A 6,000-nucleotide genomic window follows, 5' to 3' on the forward strand; every position below is an offset into this window, starting at 1 on the left:
AATTGATGTCTAAGTATTAAATGTAATCAAAATCCTTCATTTTAATCATAGAGTTATCACTTTCATTGTTAAGTTTCACTATGAACAAAATCAATTTGATTAAGAAATTATGCATCTACTTGGATTCAAAATAAAAGGCTCATATACCTTTGATGTAAGATGAACTACAAAACAAAAAATATATATAGCAAAGAAAATTATGCCAACACTTAGTCAAAATTGGCTTTCAAATAAAAATGTACATCCCTAGGTCTAAAAACCCTCTCTGAAAAATGTATGGAAGAAATTCTAATTTCCGCCTAGTCACAGAGAATATTCTCTGTATTATTCTTTTGGATTTCAAATAAACATCAGTATTAAATCTTTAAAAAAGAATATATATCAAATACATTTGAAATTAAAATATTAAATAGCAAATCTTGTTGACTTTTTTTTTGCCAATAAAACTTTTGCATTAAACTCCTAGTGGCTAAGGAGTCAGAGTACTTGCTTAGGCCATCATTTCCATTATTTTATAAATTAAAAAAAACCAAACTTAACCTCCAATTCAAGTTCCCCCTGCACCAAGTACAAATGCCAAATCGCATGGGAGGGCAAGAAAGTGTTTTAATATTAAATAAATCTAACTCAATGCACCCCCATTTTTCTCCCCCCACTCCATGTGCTGACCTTGCATCAATTAGGTAGGGCAAGTAATGTTTGAAAAAAAAGAAGTATATATAATTTTCTTACCTCCTCCATGCCTTTCCCCAAATGCAGGTCCTTGTGTGACATCTTCCCCATGCAGGACAGGGGACAAACCTGCCATGCATAGGCCTTGGATAGAACATGGGCAGGCCTAGGTAGGGTATGAGGGGGTAGGTGCAAGTAGCTAGAAGGCGGGGGGTGTAGTGTATATTATTTTTTTTATATATTTGTTTTTTTGTTTAGTGTGTAAGTTACAGTTTAGGTTAGTAAGATTAGTTAGTATGTAGTTAGGTGATATTAAATTTAGTTAGTCTTTGATTTTAGTTAGAATGTTAGTTGCATTTTTAGTTTAGTATGTTTTAAAAAAAAAAAAATGTTTTGATTAAAAGTTAGTTATTAATAATGTTAGTATTGGGTTTAGTTATGTTAGAAGTTAGTTTTGTAATTAGTATTATTATTATAATTATAATTTAATTTAGTTTTGATATATCTTTAGTTTAGTATTAAAATTATGTTAGTTTAGAATTCATTTTAAGTTAGTTTATTTTAGTAGTATTTAATTTAGTTAGGATTTAAATTTATATTTAATTTTTGAATAAGAGTGGTATTAAAACTTAGTTAGAATTGTAGATATTAGATAATATTAAGAGAGATAAAATGTTTTTATGTTGGTATGGATGTTAGTAAATAATAGTGTGTTAGATGTTAGAGTATTAAATTAGTTTAATTTAAAAAGTTTTAACTAGAAATTTGAATGTTTTAATTAAAATAATTTTAATATTTTATTAATTAGTTTATACTAATGTGAATTAGTTAGATTAGTCGTAATATTGGCAATGTAATGTAGAATAAAGTTTAGATTTACTTATCGATCTAATTGAAATAAGACTAGATTTCAATTTTAATTGTAAATGTTAAAATTAATAAATTTGATTTGGATTAGAAAATTTAAACATAATTAGTATGTGTTGCATAGTTAAATTTATTTGATCATCTAGAGCTTCGAATTCTCCTAATGTTAAATGATTTAAATTGTTATGTTGATCTAGTTTTTAAGTTATTGAAGGGACTAGTTAATTAGTCGATTATGAGGTTAGTGATATATTGATCATGATTGAATTGATGCTAAGAAAGATTACGTAATTAAGAGATAGATGTCATTTTAGTTAGTAGGCCCTTTTGACGTTTTGATTAAGTTGTTGTGTTCATCTATTGACATCCTTAGGAGGTGATAGTTAAGGAATTTTTAAAACAAATTATGGATGTATTAAGAAACTTTCAATTCACCCAATATAACCCTTCTTATGAAATGTGCAAACTATGTTGTAACCTCTTATATCAATGGTGAACTTGCATCTAGTTCAAAGTACTTATGGGTATCTGAGTTTAAAACTACTCGAGCAATTAGTTCCATTATAGTTAAACTCTTAAAATCTCTTGCTACCATTGTTATCTTATTTAATCATTGTTTAAAAATAAAATAAAAAAATTGTGTGTGTGTGTGTGTGTGTGTGTGTTTTGCCCCTAGATTTTGGGCATGACAGGATGAATGAATGAAACAAATGCTCAAGATAAAAGAGTGAAGATCAAAACTTCCATTTCATTCATTACCAAAACATCATGAGTATAATATGAAAAGTAAATTGTTGTATTACTATTTCTATTTAGATTATAATTGACTTCTTGGCTAACTCAAATAAGTCCAAATCAAAATTTATTTATAGAGGAATAAACAATTTTTTTTTTTGTAAATCTATGATCCCTTCAACAAGGATTTAGAAAATGATTTTAATGAGTTACAAAAACATGAGATATTTCCTCATCTATCAAACAAGTCTTCCAAAAATATAGCACATCTTGCCAATAGATTTATGTATAGGTAGTCAGTGACCATTTTAACTGGATGATAAGATAATGCTTGTCACATAAGTGCCTTCCTTTATGCAAGTATTACTTGAATATTTCAATTCCATGCTTGTTGTCACTTCACTGCTCTTATTGACTTGTTCCTGCAAAAGGTTAGTACCTTATGCCAAATGTCAATTTACATATATCCACATCATTAATCCATACAAAGCATTTACCATACTAACTAACTATTTTCATATGTAAGATTGTTTGCTATAGGAAAACTTACCCAATAAAACTTAGGAAAAAATATAGAAATTTCATTTATACATATATCATTAATTTTTATTTCATTGTAATCATAAGTTCTATCCATAAAATTATAGTCCCGTTGTCCCAAATGTTAATCCAAAATAAGTACAAGCATATGATAGTTTATATAAGTTATATAGGAGATTTTTCACAAAGTCTTTAGGAAATAAACATAAAACCCTTAAACTATCATAAAAAATAAGGAACTATATAGGCCTTTAATGAGCCTCATCATTTCCCCAAACTTAATGTCTTTCTGGTCCTCTAGCAAGTATAATGCTTCTGATCCTATTCCTGCAACTTGAAATTAGCTATAATGCTTTTTCCTGCACCACCATCTATTTGGCTGCAATAGTAACCTTTGGTGCTCTTTAGTTGTTCCCATATGTTTATGTCTACTGCCATATCCTAATCTTCAACTTCTTCATCCATCCCAAGAAGTGTTGACATGAGCGGAGGAGGTTAGAACCTAAAAGAATCCAATAGCTTATTTTAGTTTTACCAAGCATAATGTATCATGACACTCTCTTATTGGCCATAATAAAATTCTGAGGTGAATCTGGCTCCTTAAATTGTAAATCCTCTACTAATCTAACCCATCTTTGGGTGATTGATCCCAAAGCTTCTTGTACTTCCTATCTAGCCATTTGTTCATAATCTACATAATAAGCCTCCCTAAGAGGATATATTTTTGTGCTTCCAAAATTAGTCTTAGTTACATTTAACCAATTATAATGGAATCTCAAACCTTAGGCCTAGGAAATAGAGGAATATCTATTCCTTCTGGCCTATATGGTCTTTCTTGGTGCTATCTACTCAATTCATTTTGTATCCAAGACATATATACATGCAATTGAATATACTCTATATACATGAGTGGATTTCACTCTCTATCATTTGGAAGTGCATGATTGTGATGATATAATTCACATAGCATATTTTTAATTGCTACAAGAGAGAAATGGGAGACATCAACAAAATTGTCTGGGGTATCTAAGGATGGATTTTTTCCTTTAACTATATGAGTCATCTTAAATTTTTTACATTTATCTTTAAGATACAAGGCATATATTTGAGTAGGTGGCCTATATTGTATCAATTCAAGTATCATGGTAGTAATTTTAGTTATCTTTTCCTTTAGGATAGAGATATCATTCTCCTTTTCAACTATCTCTTTTTAATTCCCATCAATTATCCTCCACATATTCTTTTTTTCCTCTCTCTACATTGATTTATCTATTAGTATCTCCTAATATAAACCAACTCCTAATTTTAATGGCATAGAAAGATGCAACGGTGGCAATGGTCCTTGTTTCTCTAGATTAATCTACTTAGGTCCCAGAGTAATAGTTTTTTCAAAATCTTCTTCTTTCCTTGGTTTCTTTCTAGTCTAAAACATAACTTCCCTTTATGGATTATCTACATCATACTATTGGGCTTCTATATTTTCTACCTCATTTTGTTGGGCTTCTTGATTTTCTACAGTAGACTGCTAGGCTGCTTGAGGAAAAGTTTCTAAACCATCATTTAATATTTGTCCCAATACCTTATTCACAACATATAAATCAACTCCAAGGTTTTTTAACAAAAAGATCTCTTCCTAAGCTTGAAGGAATATCCACTTGATCATTTATGTCTAAGAACATTGTATCCTCATATGTCATTTCTTCTTCATAATCAAAAGATTCATTAATTTCCATGCTTTCATAAGTTGAACCTCTTCATTTAAACACAAATCGTGTTCTCTTGAATTTGAACTATTTTGATCATATTCAATTATAACTTTTATACTTTCCATATGTTCATGTCTTGATTCTTTAGAGATTTCTTCCCCTTCTATTTTTTTTGAATAGCTTGGAAATTTCATGTCCTATTTCTTATCATTAATATCATGTGCAACATTTTCCTCACTATCCATGTTGACATTTGACTTAGTCATATTTTTTGTAAAGATTTAGAGGACTCAACATTAATAGTTGAGATGACTGGAGAATCAACCAGACCAGGGTTTGTAGCTAACCTCACACTTCTCCTAATGAGTGTCTCAAATGAAGTCCTAGGTTTTTTTTTTTTTTCTTGAGGATTCTCCTATAATAATTTATGCAAGATTCCCCTTATATGATTTCTTCTACTTAAGATGAGGTGGGGTATTAGTAGTGCGACTAGTTTCTTCCTCATCCTAATGTTTTCTTGACACTAACTCCCCTCCTTCAAGTGATTTTATTTTATCTTTCATAGATAAGTCCCTAGTTGTTATACAAAACTAAGGGGTTTTCAATTCATCAAAAGATATTGCTTTTTCTATCTGTCAACCAAAATTAGAAGTATGAGGATACTTGTTAGATGGTTTTACCTTGGTGAACCTAGGGTTTCTAGTAGAGGCAATATAAGGATAAGTCTCAAACCTTTCTAGTATCTTTGTAGTACCATACTTTGTACATATTCTCCTACCTATCCCTTGTCCCCTTGTCCCTACTAGAATAGGTACATAGTCATCAAACAATAGAAAATCATCCCAAGAACTAGCAGATTCCTTTTGTAAAGATCTTTCAATGAGTAACTTATTAGATAGTAATGGCATACCTTCTTATATTGGCCCTTCTCTCTCTTTTGCAAAAAATGGAACATGAAATTTGGGATATTGATTGGCCTGTTGTCATGCCTTAGGAAACTTAGTAACTTGAAGTTAACTCCATGCAAAAATATGTACCAACCTTCATAGGTTAAATACCACATAACATATAATGCACATTGACTATAGGGTTATATGAAAGAAAGTCTTCTTGTTCCTTGCTTCTTATCTACCTCCAATCATGAGTCTTGGTGTAAAGAAAAGTGAGCTCTTACAGAATGTGGGTCTAAATATTTTGCTAAATTCTCTCCTTCCTATGATAACCCAAAAACTTCTATAATAATTTCTTCACTACATTCAACCCTTAAACCCTTAACCATGGATACTTCATTCTCCATTGTGTTCAAGAATTGAAATGAAACATCTTTTTCATATGTAGCCAACCTCTTGAAATATCTTAGACAACCCCTTGCTTCAAAATTTTGGCTACATTCTTAGTTTGCTAGGATTATATCCTAAATGTTTGGCTCATGCCTAATAAAATCGCACCCCATCTTGGCTATGAAAAAATAGCTTTAACA

The sequence above is a fragment of the Cupressus sempervirens genome, chromosome 10 (assembly GCF_028749045.1).
Source record: "Cupressus sempervirens isolate cs-2001-9-10 chromosome 10, ASM2874904v1, whole genome shotgun sequence".
NCBI lineage: Eukaryota > Viridiplantae > Streptophyta > Pinopsida > Cupressales > Cupressaceae > Cupressus > Cupressus sempervirens.